The following is a 16,388-nucleotide window of genomic DNA, read 5'->3' as shown; positions in this document are numbered from 1 at the left end:
ACTGTGTGTATTTGAAACCATCCTCGTCCTGTCCTGTTCTCCTCCTCTTCTCTCCTGTAAAAGTGTTCCCCAATGCATCACTTCCTCAAGTATCTCTTCCCCAGGCTCTGCTACATCTCCTGAGGCTGCTGGCCTCAGAACACATGCTTACACAGAGTTCAGTTATAGTATCTTCAGTAGACTCTGACACTTAAGTAAATACCCTTCATTTAAACTTTTTCCCACATTACCATCTAAGACTTCTTCATCTGAAGACTGCTCAGGCTTAGCAGTCAAGATGTCTGTGGTGGTCAGGATGGCTGGCCTGTCAAAACACTAAGGCTCTTAAGAGTGGATTCTCTGGAGTCCCCATTTAGATACAAGGTGAGCAACTCCACTAGTGAAACCAAAAAAAGACACAAGTGACTCAAAGCTGCCAAGAGAGTGTCTTCAATTATAGGAACAGAACCTGCTGCTGGAGTCATTAATTATTTATGGACATATTTGGGGAAGAGGAGGAGACAGGTGGCAAGACTAGCAACAATAAGACAATAAGATGGGACAGAAAGGATCCCAGGTGCCTGCAGTACTGGCTTACTGGGTGGTATCCACCTTCTGCTTCAGAAAAAAATGGTACTACAGGCTTCTGTCTGTCACAGCACTTGCTTCTAACACGGAGGCCTAGGGAGCACCTGGAGATGAAAGCCCTTGTCCCCTCAGCCAGTTCAGTTCTAGGTTTGGAAGAATTTCTAGCAATGGGCCCATCATGGTTGGTGGGTATGACACAGAACCCATGAGCAGAACCCTTCTAGGAAACCTCCTAGATACTCACGTCCTCCTCCATGGGGCCCTCCAGCTATTATCCATCTATCCACCTCTTTTTTTCTACTGCTTCCCACAGGCTTCACAAGAGGTAACCACATCTCCAATGTCACATGAAATGCAAAACACAACAAATACAAATTCCTGAGCCTTTCACATCACATACACACATATACATGCATACTCACACACCACATGAAATATACATGAACACATGAACCCCACATATAATATTTATGCAACACAATATATATACAAAACATAAGGACACAAATAACAACACTCAGGCTTGATGCCTGCATCTCTACCCACTATTGTTTCTGAAAATAAGAAAGGAATAACCTTCCTCCTGATTCACTTTGCCCCATTGCTTCCTCTTCTCTCCCATATCTCCCACCTCTCCCAATACTGCAAGATTTCTCCTGGTAGCATTTTATGTGCTGGAATTTAACTTCTTATTTTATTATTAGATATTTTCTTTATTTACATGTCATATGATTTTTCTTTTCTCAGTTTCCCCTCCCAGGAACAAACAAACAAAAACTACAAGAACAAACCTATTAGCTCCCCCCACCCCATGCTTGTCACCCTACCCTCTCCCACTTATTGGCCCCGGCATTCCCCTACACTGGGGCATAGAACCTTCACAGAACCAAGGACCTCTCCTCCCATTGATGATTGATTTTGCAGTCCTCTACTATACACATGCTGCCAGAACAATCAGTCCTACCATGATGATTAATACAGTAAAAATGGCAATCTTGCCAAAAGCAATCTACAGATTCAGTGCAATCCCCATCAAAATTCCAACTCAATCCTTCACAGACATAGAAAGAGCAATTTGCAAATGCATCTGGAACAACAAAAAACTCAGGATAGCCAAAACTATTTTCGACAATAAAGGAATCTCTGGTGAAATCACAATCCCGGACCTTAAGCTGTACTACAGAGCAATTGTGATAAAAACTGCATGGTACTGGTACAGTGACAGGCAGGTAGATCAATGGAACAGAATTGAAGACCCAGAAATGAACTCACACACCTATGGTCACTTGATCTTTGACAAAGGAGCTAAAACCATACAGTGGAAAAAAGACAGCATTTTCAACAGATGGTGCTGGCTCAATTGGCAGTTAGCATGTAGAAGAATGCAAATTGACCCTTTCCTATCTCCTTGTACAAAGCTCAAGTCCAAGTGGATCAAGGACCTCCACATAAAACCAGATACACTGAAACTAATAGAACAGAAAGTAGGGAAGAACCTCGAGCAAATAGGCACAGGGGAAAATTTCCTAAAGAGAACACCACTAGCTTACGTTCTAAGATCAAGAATTGACAAATGGGACCTCATAAAGTTGCAAAGCTTCTGTAAGGCAAAAGACACTGTCAACAGGACAAAATGGCAACCAACAAATTGGAATTTTACTTCTTAAAAAATAAAAAAGATGGGAAGATCACAATCATTAAGTAACTCCACCACCTCCCTACAGCAAGCCCAAACATTGTCAGATGGGTACCTCTTCTACATCCCTGCAGTGACCAGACTCCCTGATGTCTCCTGGACACATCTGAATAACATCATATGTGCTCCAGAATCCCCCTCTGCTGTCTCCTAAGGAGAGCCAATTTTTGCCTAATCATACCATCTTCTCACACATTCAATTTAATTTCTCTATAAGCTTTTATTATCTTTAAAATTGGTTCTTCAGTATTAGGTCCTACTCTCCCCTCTTTGCTTGTTCATGTTCCTAGCTATCAATGCCCATGTACCAATACCCCTCACACATGGAACTGCAGCCCAGCAAGAGCTTTTAATTACCTTACTAAAATGGTTCTCTTCTTGTTCTTTGCCCTTAATGTTTTATAATGAACTATCAGTTCTAGCCAACCAATTGCCCACATACACAGAGATCTTGAAAAAGCCCATGACCCCTGACTTTCAATCTCCATTTTAGTTACTTATCTTACTACTGTGCCAAAATAACCTCAAAAGGGCAACTTAAAGAGGGAAGAGATTATTTTGTCTCCCCACTTCAGGATACAGCTTATAGCTCTTCATGATGGGAAGAACATGAGATGGCTAGCTGGTCATATTGCCACCTAATCATGGAAGCAGGGAGAGATGAATGCTGGTACTCAGCTTGCTTCCTTCTCTTTACAGTCCCAGAACCTTTGCCCATAGAATAGTATCACTCACACTTAGTGTAGCTCTCCCCTCCTCAGTTAATCTAACTCCAGATAACCCCACATAAACATGTTCTGGGATTTGTGTTCCATGGTCATTGGTGATTCTGAATCATATCACATTGATACTGAAGACTAATCATCATATCCTCCTCCTTCTCAACCAGCAAACCTTTGTAGGCTGTGTCTCCCAAAAGTCCCTCATGCCCATTTTCCTCCCTATTTCTTAAGCCAGTGTTTCTTTCATCTCACCCTCTAACATGCATTGGCCTTTATTGAAATGGGTCCATGTCAGCTCTGGTGCCTGAAGTGTACACTGGAACTGGTTTCTCTTGAAACCCTTTTGCTGAATGTCTGGTCATTCCTGCAGTCCTTCTCTGGAAGATGCACACCCAGAGAGGAGAAACTAAGTAGAATTCAGCAAAGTCAGAGGCACAGAATTTATTGGTTCCTACATTTGCTTACCCATTAAATTATACCTTCAGAAGTTGGAGTTAGCCCTTTTGTCAATCTCTGGATTCAAACACTTAGTTTTCTCATTAATTTCCTTCAAATAGCTTAGTTCTATCTGCCCTCCCCTCCTCCTGCAATAATATCATCTTCACCTTCATTAGTAAAGCATCTCTCGAGGCCCCGCCTCCTGGCTCTGTCCCATTTCAGGACAGCACTTCAGTACTGAGGAAGTAGACACAAATACACTGCCCAGGGGATATGATGTCCTAACATATAACATATAACATATAAGATGGGCACATGGGATGTTCCATAAACGTCTATAGAACAAATCAAGTGACAGATGGATAATCAAATCAGCACATGGCAGTTTCTGGTCAAAGACAGTTCTATCAACAACTATTTGAAAACAAACTTTACTATTATCTGTCTACAAGCATTTACCAAGGTCATCTCAGTCTGAGTACAAGGGGCATGGTCATGCACATTTTCTACATACACATTTGTCTGGGGAAGAAGTATATTGAGCCACTTTAGTCCTGGATATTCCTTCTCTGTGCTCCCTGCTTCTTGTCTTCATTAGACTTCTTGTCATTCAGGCTGAGCATCATTTCAGTACGGCCTTCTGAAACTACTGTTTCTAATGTGGCCATAGAACCCAAGCTCCATTATAATGCTGGAATTTAATCTTCTCTACAATACTTACCACTATTGAATTTTTCATGTTTACTTTTCTGTATTCCCCCATGTATTAATTTTCTATTGCTGCAAAACAAATTGCCACAAACTTAGCAGCTGAGAACAACACCCACTTATTAGCTCACAGTTCTGTAGACCAGAAGTTTGGGCATAGAATTGCTTAGTGTTCTGCTGAGAATTTATAAGACTAGAATCAGAACTCCAAAATAACTGCATTCTCATCTAGGGCTTCAAGTCTTCCTCCATCTTCTGAGATGTGAGAGAGTCACAGTCTAACTACTGTTGCTAATAGCACAGAATGAGAAGCTGGTAAGGATGAAGACAAGAGGATTATTTTACCTCAAGAGTCCTGGTCTAGAGCCAAAAGACCACATCTGGTCTTGCTAACATAAGCCCATGGTAGCAGAACATGATAAAAGATGAGAAGCTTGGGTGTATGTATCTACTGGTCTATGCCCATCTTCTTTTTTTTAAATGATTTATTTATTTTTAGTGTTGTTATTTTTATGTGTATTGGACTTTTGTCTCCATGTATGTCTGTGTAAGTGTGTCAGGTCACCTGGAACTGGAGTTACAGAGAGCTGTAAACTGCCATATTGGTGCTAGGAACTGAACCTGGGTCATCTAGTGCTCTTAATCACTAAGCTGTCTCCACAGCACCACTCTCCTTCTTCTCAAAAGGAGACTCTTCTATTTTAATTTTAGTACTTCACAAGAGGGAATACGTTTCAACCTGAGGTCTTGGAAGGGGTAAACCATAATTAAACACTACAGCAAGATGATTTCAGCCTCTGAAGGGTCATAGGACTAAAGTTTCTATGAGTTCCAAAAAGTTTTCCCCATTCCTTGCCATGAGTCCTCCATCTTCAAAACTAAAGGCAAAGAATCCTCCTCAAGTAAATCCCTTGCATGCATAAAGTATATTTCCATTTATGTATTTATTTATATATTTATTTATTTATTTAGATATTTTCTTTTCTTTACTTACATTTCAAATGATATTCCCTTTCCCAGTTTCCCCTCAAAAAAAAAAAAAAAAAAAAACCTGTTCCCTCCCCCATCCCTCTGCTTACCAAACTACCCTCTCCTGCTTCTTGGCCCTGGCATTCCCCTATATTTGGGCATAGAACCTTCACATAGCTGTCTCCTGGGAGACTCTGCCAGTGCCCAACTAATACAGAAGCAGAGGCTCATAGCCATCCATTGGACTGAGCACAGGGTCCCCAATGAAGGAGCTAGAGAAAGGACCCAAGGAGCTGAAGGGGTTTATAGCTCCTTACAAGGAACAACAGTATCTTTCAATTTTAGAAAGAATAAGCCATTGACTCTCTTGTCAGTCATTTTTGAAGTCAATGTTGCCATAAAAAAAAAAAAAGCTAATTACTAGAGTGACTGTCACATCATAATCTCCCTTTCTGGATACACTCAAGGGAAGATGTATATGGCATATCTTGGAATAAGTCTTGGAGACTATCTTAGAATTTTGTGTATTATTCTAAAGTACAGTTTTGCTTATCTTATGCATAAAAGTCAAAGTTTATAATAGTGCTTCCAACTATACAAAGGACGACAGACAATAAAACTTTCACACAGAACTGTGGGATAAGCCAAGGAGACTGCTCAACAAGTTAGACCCAGAAGCATGACCAGCCTAGATGCTTCCTGCCACTCCAGCCAATAGACCAAGAAAATGAAAATCCCATGCATTTTAAGCCAATCACAACCCACCTTTATCTGTAGAATGTCCCAGAGAGTCCCTGAGTTGGAAGAGTTCCACCACAGAGGTACTCATTGGATATTTTGTTTTTATCAGTGAAAAATAAAAGAGAAACTTGTCCTGGAAAACAGAAATGCAAAGAACTGGAAGGTATAGTACATGGCCAGAACACAACTAGGATTATGAGCCAATCAAATGCCTCTTTGCTCCTTTCCTTAGGAGACCCACCTATACTACCTTTGCCAACACTCACCTGTACCCAAGACCCATCCAATCCAATCTACCCTAGGAAGCCTCTGCCACTACCCTAGCCATGTTCTCTATACTTAATCCCCACCAAACTCATTTTGAGGAACTCACACTTGCTGCCTTTTTTTTTCTTTATTATAAAACACGAAGTCAAATAATTGTGTCTTAATTCTCTCGTCCATGTTTCTTGAGGAATCTGGCTGCTCCCTCCCACCCCAGTGTTTGTCCCTGTTTAATAAGTAAGCACATTTTGCCTACAAATGTAGAGAGTTTGGCCTTATGCTCCTTGCAATCTAATGTTAATTTGGGTCCCCAAAACTGCTTACATGAGTGTCCATACATAAGAAACTGAGGACCCGAGCCGGGCGGTGGTGGCGCACGCCTTTAATCCTAGCACTTGGGAGGCGGAGGCAGGCGGATTTCCGAGTTCGAGGCCAGCCTGGTCTACATAGTGAGTACCAGGACAGCCGGGGTTACAGAGAGAAACCCTGTCTCGAAAAACCAAAAAAAAAAAAAAAAAAAAGAAACTGAGGACCCATGCCCCCAACTGGTTCTGATTGGTAAATAAAGATGCCAGCAGCCAATGGCTGGACAAGACAGACAGAGGCAGGACTTTATGATTCTCGGGGACAGAGAGGGAGGAGAAAGGAGGAGATCATACTGGGAGAGTGTGGAGGAGAGGAGACCACGATTCCTGAAAAGAGTGGAGGACAGAGAGATATAGCCACCAAGTAAAGCAGCTGGGAGAGTGTGGCCCATGTGGATGCCCAACTGGGTCCATGGCAGCCAATGTAGAACATAGAATTTAGTAAGTAATTACTCAGGATTATCAGCAAGAAGTAGATTATCCAAGTGGAGGTTAGCAAGTGGCCCAGCTATTGTGCTGTTTAAGGTATATCAAAATATAAAGGCTGTGTGTGTGTGTGTGTGTGTGTGTGTGTGTGTGTGTGTGTGTGTGTTCAGGAAACCAGAACATTAGGGGGGTATCTAGACCCTACCACCAGGGTTTATTGATTAAATATTTATTTCAACATGTGAATATCCCTGAGAACCTGTTCAGTGCTTTTTGTAATTGATATCTGTGACAAGCAGGAAATGGGGGTTAGTCAATGCTGGGGTAGTCATGTTGCAGAGTATGCCAGAAAAAAAAAGGGAAAGGGATAGAGAAGTTCACTAGTGCTGTGCAAGCAAAGGAACACATAGGCTAGGGACACTGGTACCCACAAAAAAGAAGGCATAAAGGCCTATAAGCCAGATAGCATAGAAGAAAAGATGATGGAAATCACCAAAACCAAGGTGATAATTTTGCCTCAGACAGAGTACTATTTGAGGGATGTAAGTATCCACATTCCATTAAACTGTTAAGATCACTTTCCTTTTGAAACACTGCATGGAGAGCCATGGATCTCCCACTGGATCATCCCAACTCTGTAGTCCTTACTTCTAGAAGTGGTAATTGTCAGTACTGATCCAGAAGAAATGAAGTACATTAATATTTCTGGTTGGGGTGGCACACGTTCTCTGTTCAGAAGGGGAGCAAAGTATATTTGGCAGCTGGTAAGATAAAAGGCGGCCATTTTCACAAGCTGGGTTATCATTACTAACACAAGTATCATCCAGGGTCATGGACAGAAAAGTATTGTTCTAGTTATGATTTCCAGAAAGACTTTCTGTACACCTAAGATAGACTAAAAACTTATGAAACACCTTGCCCCATCTGGGCCCCCTTCCCACTGGGGAGATTAGCCCTCAGTGGGACTCAGAAAGCAGCCCCAAAGGTGATAAGCAAGCAGGCAGCAGGGCCTGGGAGAAAAGGAAGCTGGGATTATTCATCAGGGAAAGACAGGCAGGCAGGATTTCATACAATCTTCAGGTATCAGCAGAGTTCTTAGGCAGTGCAGGCTAAGTCTTGGCAGTGGCTACAGAGGATAGAATAAGAAAAAGAGCTTAATCCCCAGCATAGGGGATTTAGGATAGCTATGGGGGAGAATTTCCTGATGGTGAAAGTTGTTAAAAGTTGCAATGAATGGTCTCCAGAGAGAGTCAGGACTGCTCTGGAAGCTTTTACAAGTAGAAGAGATTATCCTCTGGCAGGGCCAGCTTATCACTAATCCTGCCTGAAGGCAGGGGAATGGACACAATGACCTCAGGGTCTCCTTCAGACTGGTAAAGCAGGCCTTCCCATCAGCAGGCCAGCTAGCACTGCTGAGCAGGTGATATGCTTTAAGGAAGGCTCAGAGTGTGCCCAGAAATAAGGAGAAATGGAACCATAGGAGACCTCCTTTATTTTCTTGTACTACGTTTTAGTCACAGCTGCCTTGCAGCAATGACCAAGGTCCTCTACAATCTCACTTCTATTCAAGGGCACTTTAGACAAGAAAGCTAACTAAGAGCATCCTAAACTAGAGCAGAGGTGGTTTTCTCCCCAGACTGCAAAGTACCCAGATGCCAGGGTTGTGGCTGTGGTCCTCCCTGCAGAGGTTTCTACAATTAATAAGCATACAGTCCACCATCCAGTAGCAGTGGGGAACCATAGGATGTCCTCCCCCAAATGGTCACACTGGCGAAAAAGGCTATGCTGCTTCTAATAGTTCCCATGTGTGCTTCTACTACTTGGTAGTCAGGGGGAAAGCCACCTAGGCCACTCATCTGGGTCCAAGCAATGCAAAAAACGATACAACTTCATGTATTACACAGGGGACAACAGTGGAAACATAGTACAGGCTGAAAGGGTTAATAGGCGTGCAGAGTCCTGCTGAGATGTGTCTTCAGAGGATTCTTGGCTGTGTGTGGCTTGAATGATGAGGAAGATTTGAGCACTGAAAAGAATAGAGGTCACTGAAGCATTTAAAAAGTGCTGTCAGTCATAGGAAAGACTCTAAGAGCTACAGTCTATTCAATGTCTTTGAAAATGTCTATTCAATGTCTTCAGAACATGGGCGAAGGAATGGTGCTTGGATTTCTGGAAATTGGAGTCATCTGCATGCACCATGCAAGGATAAAGTTGGAAATGGACACATACCCTATTGTCAGTTCAATCTCCCCCTTGACCCAGAACATTCTTCTTTTATTGGATCTGAAAAGGTCCTTCTCACAGTTCCTTTTGTAAGGATAGTGTTTCTCTGTATAGCCCTTACTATCCTGGAATTTACTCTGTAGATCAGGATAGTCAATAATCTGACCTACCTACCTCTGCCTCCTGGGTGCTGGGATTAAAAGCCCTGCCACCATACCTGTTCCCAGGGCTAGCTTCTTTGTTAAAGCATAGCAACTATTCTGATGCCTTTTCCTTGTCCTCCACATCTTCTCTACTCTGTCCCCAACACCATGGCTACTACTCCTACTATTCAGTACTTTACAAGGCTGGGACTCTCTATCTTTCCCCCCAATCAGGATCCTGCATCCAATGGGCTCACTTCAAAAGTAGTTTTCCTTTTGTCAGCATAACATCCCAGCCTTCTGGTCATTTCTACCTAGACTTCACTGCCCTCAGTCAATACAGATCCAGGGCTGAAGAGATAGCCATAAATATGTAGGAGAAAGGAGCAAAGAAATGTATTATTCTATCCATCGCATAGTCTAGAAACAGACTGCAGCTTGTTGCAAAGGCATATTAAGCATGCAATCAGCAGCATTCTCACGCCCAAATAAAGCTATTTTCATTTCATAAAGCAAGAGAGCAAGTCAAGTCATTAGGGAAACAGAAATGCGGAACTTAAATGCCTAATTGGAAGCTCTATTGCACTTGCAAAGTACCTTTGGTTTTTCTAAAAATTCAAGGGAAACACATTGAGCTTATAATTGCAGGAAGATCAATGCCATGTTCCTTCCTGCATTAGCACAGAAGAAAACTCCCTTCCTGTGGGCTCATGCCCAGCCCAGCTAGGTTGTATAAACATCTGAGACCTAGAGAGAGAGAAGGGGTTCAAGGAACTTTGAAAGGAGAGAACAAGTCCTTCCCTTTTGCCCTAAATGCAAAAATCAACATCCACCATATCATTCTGGCTCCTGGAGTGAAATTTGTCTACATCCCACTAAGAAAGATTAACACCTTTGATGCATCTAGTAGTCAATTCCTATGCATATTTGCAAATACAAGGCTAATCCATATCTTCCAACCTCAGGGACTTCACTTGCAAAGCACAAAAGTTAAAAGAAGTCAGAAGTTTTCACACTAGGGTTCCACGAGTGGACCTGGGGAGATGCTGATGGGAGTAGCCATGCAGAAAATAAACAGATAAGAAGGGCATCCACTGGCATGATTCTCATCCCCTACACTCTACCATGTCAGTGAGATGACCACAGTGGCATTTGTTTAGGGAGTCTATATATTATTTGTATAAGAAAAAAGTTTTGTTTCTTAATCTCTCTCTCTCTCTGTCTCTCCTCCTCCTCCTCCTCTTCCTCTTCCTCTTCCTCCTCTTCCTCCTTCTCCTCCTTCCTCCTCTCCCTTTCATGTATGTGTGTGTGAGTGCATGTCACACATGGAATCTACTAAGCTGAATAATCTATGAAGATTCTGTTCCTAGGTCTGTCTGTGAAGTGGAAAGAAACTTTCATTTCAACAGCCTACCAGCTTGGTCAGAAAGCTCTAACACTTGTACATTCTGCTAGGAACACATCCCAGGTGCTAGAGTAACTGTCTAATGTGTTTCTTGAGAGATTTGGGTTTGACTTTGTTTTGTTCTATACCTCCAACTGTGACTGTTTTGCAGCAAAGCAAGAACAATTCCATATCCCATGCTTCTATGTGATAAACTCATTAAGGTCATCCTTCTAAGCTCTTCTAAGCCATGGTCCTTACAAAGCAAAGATATGAAAATATGAAGATTTTCCTAGACTTTCACTGGTATCATGGCATCCCTTAGTTTGTTTGTTTGTTTCTGGGAATCTCCTATTCAAGACAGTTTTGGGAGCTTTTATTAATGCAGGCACATCAACTGAGAGTCAGAATTAACAGAAAGCACTGAAAAAATATTCCCAAGACTGATATAATGACATTTCTGGAAATGCATAAATGGCCCTCAATTGAATTGAGTTGTCTCCATGCAGGTAACAGAGCCATTGAATACCGCTGAGAACACTCATGATGACTGGGTCATTAACTTTCTTGTGCCTAACAAAATACCTGAACTGAAGAAAAGGACAGGTTCATTTTGGCTCTTGGTTTCTGGGAGATTTCAGCCTGTCACAGTAGGAAGATGGTGTTTATCATGGTGAGAGCTTATGGAAGAGACTCTATGTCTTGATAGACTAGGAAGCAAAGACTCCATCCAGAACAAGAAGTAGGTATAACCTCCAAAGGCCCAGACATAGAGACATACTTTCACAAGTCAAGAACCACTTTCTAAGATGCCACAGCTCTTCCTCAGACCAAGAGTCCCAGACATGAAGCTATAGGGTGTTGTTAACCATTTACTCTAGGATTAAAACCTTCCATAAGATTAGAGGAAACCTTCTTAAGATTTAGGATGCTTTAAACAACAGGATGATGTCTAAGGTAGGAAATATCATTCTGTCCTACTAGGAAGCTTATTAACAGTTTTAGGAAGTCCCTGAAACTGACTATATTCACTAAGTCCCTCCTTCCCCAAGCAAACAGAAGCAGTAAGGATTGCTGAGAGAGAGAGTCAGGCAATCTGAGCTGCCTAGGAGAGGCTTAAACCAATTGAACTACCTGGAAGAGTAGTTCACACATGTTGAGCTGCCTGAAGGTTATGCAGTATGCTCCAGTGGTTCCTCCTGTTATGGGTTCTCACCCATACTGGGGAGGAGGATTTGGTGACATAGCTGTCTTTGAATCATATTTGTTCCTGCAAGTACTCCTTCACCCACAATTCTGTACATAACCCCAATAAAACTCAAGTTGGACTTTGGTGCTCTTTGTGCTTTGGTTGGTCCCCAGTTCCCTATCTGGAGTGAGTAGATATTTGTTCATATCTATCTATCAATAGTGTCACACAACATGGGGATATTTCAGATTCAAGGTATAACAAAGCTTAGCATTCACTTAATTTCCCTGTCTGTAGGATGAGAGAAAAGGTTCACACTACATTCTGGTGATCATCTTCCCTAGACTGTGGAATGTCTGTTGCTCTTTATCCTCTCTGAAGAGTAGGTAAGAAGATAAAATGAGAAACAGCATCTTTGCCTGTTCACTAGCAGTGACACACAAGTTTCAGGCTAGTAGATGACAATGATGGGTAACTCAGGCTGATGTGCAAAAGCAGATTTCCCGAAGTGTATGATTATGCTTCCAGTTGTACTGAAAATGAAAGCACAGGTATGCAGTAGATGACAATCAGCCCAGTTCTACACTGTTACTGTGTACCAGCACCAAGCTGAATCCCATAGATCAGTCTATTTACTAGTAATGCGATGGGTCATATGACTCTACCACTGCCAGCTTAAGAGATAGGAATGTCTGCAGGAATAGAATGAATGGTCTGTAGTGAACAGGATCTAGGTTCCCCCAAAGACTATACATCCAGATGGAGATAGCATGTCACTGAAGAAATGGAATCACTGGAGAGAGGAAGAGAAGAGACAAAGAAGCCAGCCAGTTAATGACAGCCAGTCTTGTTTGCCGAAGCGGTTATTACAGAGCAGTTTGCCATTTGACCCCATGTGTTCTTTAAAGCATCCAGTTAAGGAGCATTTATTAAAGTGTTTCCAAGTTGTCCTCTGAAAGAAGAGATCCTGACAGGCCACTCAGTACACTGCAAAGGTGGGTTAAATGCTATTATCCCTGCATCAATGATGGGAGACAATATATAATGGATTACTTTAATTTCCTGGAGACACGCTGAGAATTCATTCCTGTGGGAGGTGACGATCTGAGAGGAAACAGATAGAACCAAAAGTCAGAAGACAAGATCCCTTGCCAAGACTGCCAGCCTCTAAGAGGGAAGAAATGACAAGCCTCAAATCTTGGAGAGCTTTGATTCCATACTGTAGGCCTCATCCACCTTTGAGAACAACAGATGAAAATGTCCAGGAAAATAAATAGGCTTCAGGCAAAACTAATGGTTCCTGGTCTTCTGCACCCTATACATGGGGGGTGGGAGCAGAATAATCCAGATTCTAATTTAGTTCATGAGCCTGCTTTCTTACACTGACAAATGCTTCTAAAAAATGATTTTCTGATGAGAGTCAAATGGCTGAGGCCAAAAACTCTGTGAGATTGGTGTGTGCCCTCAGCAGGCTAATGAGATTCCTTGGCAATTCTCCCTCCACTCTTAGGAGGGGGCAACATCTCTACCAGGGAGCAGAGACCAGAGAGCAGAATGCCCATGGCCAGGGCTGAGACTCAGCTATGGAGTCTTACTGATGATTAGCAGAATGACAAAGGCATCCAGTGCCAGGCAGCACTGACCTGTGTTGGGAAATGCAGTGGAATGCAGTGAAAGACTCAGGGTGAGCTACCCCCATGTCTTTGGGTCTCTTCACTCCTTGCGATTCTAGTAATTGGTGGTAGGAGGTGAAATGTAAAAGGTGGACTGCAGTCTCCCATGATCAGCTTGGCGTGACCTTCGATCTGCATGTCTCTTTTCTGACAGAGCCATGAAAATAATGTCATGGAATCCACCTCTTCCCTCCCGCATCCCAACCAAGCTTATAGGTGTGAGAATGGTCAGGAGAGGTTAAGTTAATGAAGAAAAGAATTGGCTTTTCTGAGCTGGCTTTTTATTTTCTTATTTGTAAACTTGGAGCTCTGCTCCAGGGTTTTCAGAACTGGGTGGAAAGAAATGAAAACTCGGACTTTGTTTATCCATCGATGTTTTGATTTATTACACATTGACAGCTTGCCAGCTCCTGTCTTTTGTGAGTTTGCATCACTCCTTTTAGCAATGAACTCTAAAGCTGGAAAAGACCAGCGTCTCCACCAACCTCATTTTCCAGAGGAGAGTACTGAACCCTTGTGAACTTTGAGCTCACTAGTGGTTTGCTGACAGATCAAAAGCATGCATCCAAGTATTTCCACTGCTACCACTAATTGCCAGACCAGATGCTTCAAAACTGGACTTGGATGGTCTTGGTTTGAGAAAGGGATATGCAAGATTCAATTTGCCAATATTCTCATTCTTGGAGGAAATGATATGTATCCTAAGCCAAGACATACTGGTAAATTCTCTAATTTAGTCAGATGATGTCTCACTTTACATGATAAATGTTTCTAAAAAGTTGCACACAAATCAAATTTTTGTAAATTGAATTACTTTTTTTTAAAAGCATAAGATAGATTGCTTAGTAAAGGAACCCTGGGCTGAAAATGAGAAATATTTCTCCAATTTAAATAATAACTACCTCCATAATTTATCTCTTCTGTAAATTCATAATTTAATATTCCTTGGTTTTGTTTAGCATCACTTGTTTCAAACAAGAACAATCTATATTTATGTAGCTAGTGTCACCAAGAAGTTTGCAGTACATTAATAATAGCTAATTCATCTCTTATACATGGCCCTGAGAACTAATAAGAGACCAGGACTCCCATTTGGCAGATGAGCAAAGTCAAGGCAAAAAAAGGGGGGATGCATTCAAGATACCAGGGGGTAAATCAGTGACAAAGCTAAATATCCTCATGTTCTTACATTTTAATCCAATGTGATAGGGTATGTTAGGCAGCCACTGTGTGCAAAGGAGATATTCTCCATCAATCAGAAACAGGAATGCCAAAGAAGTTTCTAAAGTACCTCAAGTTCTTGTGCTTCAGTAATCTAGGAAAAAGCTTATTTTCCCTCTTCCTTTTATGTTTTTATGTGTACATTCATACATGTGTAAATGTGGTGCTAATGCATATGTTTACATGTATTTGCCTGTATGTGGGTGCATGTGTAAAAGCCAGAGATTGTTGTCAGTTGTCTTTATTTATCAAGGTAGAATCCCTTGCTGAGCCCAGGGGTTCATTGGTTTGTCTAATCTAGCTAACCAGATTTTCCCTGACATTCCCTCTTTTGATCTCCCAAGCAATAACATTATCAGGTTGGCTGCCACCATACCAGCCCAGATTTTATCAAAACTCTGATCCCCATGCTTGCTTGGCAAGTGCATGGTCCACTGAACCATCTTCTCAGCCCCAATTCCATCCTTTCTTGAGTCACTTAGGAAATACCACAGGCAAACTGAACTTGCGATGACTGTGTGGAGATCACAATGTGATCTGTATGGAGATGACAATGTGTGCTCACTGAATCCTCACTATACAATTACCCTCACCCACTACAGGAGGAGGTGCTGGTTCTGCCCACAAGGGCTCATACGTTAGAGGAAGAGGCAGAGCTCACAAGATCTCAGGGCTCCCCTGATTATGGACCCTCTAGAAGATAGCCTTTACCTCTTCAAGTAAACATCTTGGCTTGGAAAATGTCAGTTCTTTGTTATTTTCAGATCATATTAAATTATGAAAATCTGGAAAGTTAGAAAGTATTCTTACTGCAAATATCTGAAAAGCTAATATAAACAGACTTTTAAAATATATATTGTGTGTGTCTCCAGAATAAAATGACCTCATCCGCAAAGTGTAGATAGTAGCAACACCAGCCTTGGTGACTTGTGATAGTATCTGCATGGTACATCCATTCTAAAGTACTTTATTGCCCTGAGCACATAGACAGCCTCAGCTAGAAGTACCTGTAATTTATACCAAGACTTAAGCTTTTCCATGTGCAATCCCTTTTCAAAAAACAAAAACAAAAACAAACTTAAGTGACTACAACCTAAGAATGCACAAATCAAATATTTATGATAATAATCATAGAAACAATTCTTTGTTGTATCTTCAATTTTACTAGTAATCAAAGATTAAAGTAATTATGAACACAAATGAAATATAAGTGGGGACTTTTTTACCCAAATAATGAAACCTTGGCTAAATGTTTGACACTTTTAAGACACAGAGTATCATCAATGTTTTATAGAATTGATAAATATTTTTTTTATAAATCTCAACATTGAAAATGCCACTTTGCTTAAATATGTTGCATAAAATAGCAGAAGTATGTTTAGGGCCACTTCAGAAATTGTTGAAAGTTCTACCCTAATCCAAAACCAGAAGTCACTTAATGAATTCCTATGAACCTCAAATAAGTAACTCTAAAGACATCTTTTTTAAAATCAAGCATTGTAACACAATGCAATCTCAAGACTTACTAATTTGATACTTACATGCTGAGGGATAGTGACAGGAAAGTATTAGAAGTCTTCATTTTCTATAATTATGTCATTATGCTTCTTAAAGAGAAGGCATTTGTGTGATCAGTGAAAGTACAGTACAGTTCATGGC

At 41.4% G+C, this 16,388-nt stretch overlaps 1 long non-coding RNA gene across 2 annotated transcripts in view; it reads right to left on the bottom strand.

The window, feature by feature from the left end:
- Nucleotides 1-4,256, bottom strand: part of LOC116079964 — a 55,241-nt gene extending 50,985 nt beyond the window's left edge. For both annotated transcript variants that reach the window (XR_004114253.1, XR_004114254.1), the window contains exon 1: nt 4,145-4,256. This is a non-coding gene — a long non-coding RNA (uncharacterized LOC116079964). The remainder of the gene's footprint in view (nt 1-4,144) is intronic.
- Between the last annotated feature and the right edge of the window lie 12,132 nt (nt 4,257-16,388).

This window comes from Mastomys coucha, unplaced genomic scaffold (assembly GCF_008632895.1).
Source record: "Mastomys coucha isolate ucsf_1 unplaced genomic scaffold, UCSF_Mcou_1 pScaffold6, whole genome shotgun sequence".
Lineage (NCBI taxonomy): Eukaryota > Metazoa > Chordata > Mammalia > Rodentia > Muridae > Mastomys > Mastomys coucha.
Note: the sequence above shows the minus strand (reverse complement) of the source record. Positions and strands in the feature narration are given on the sequence as shown.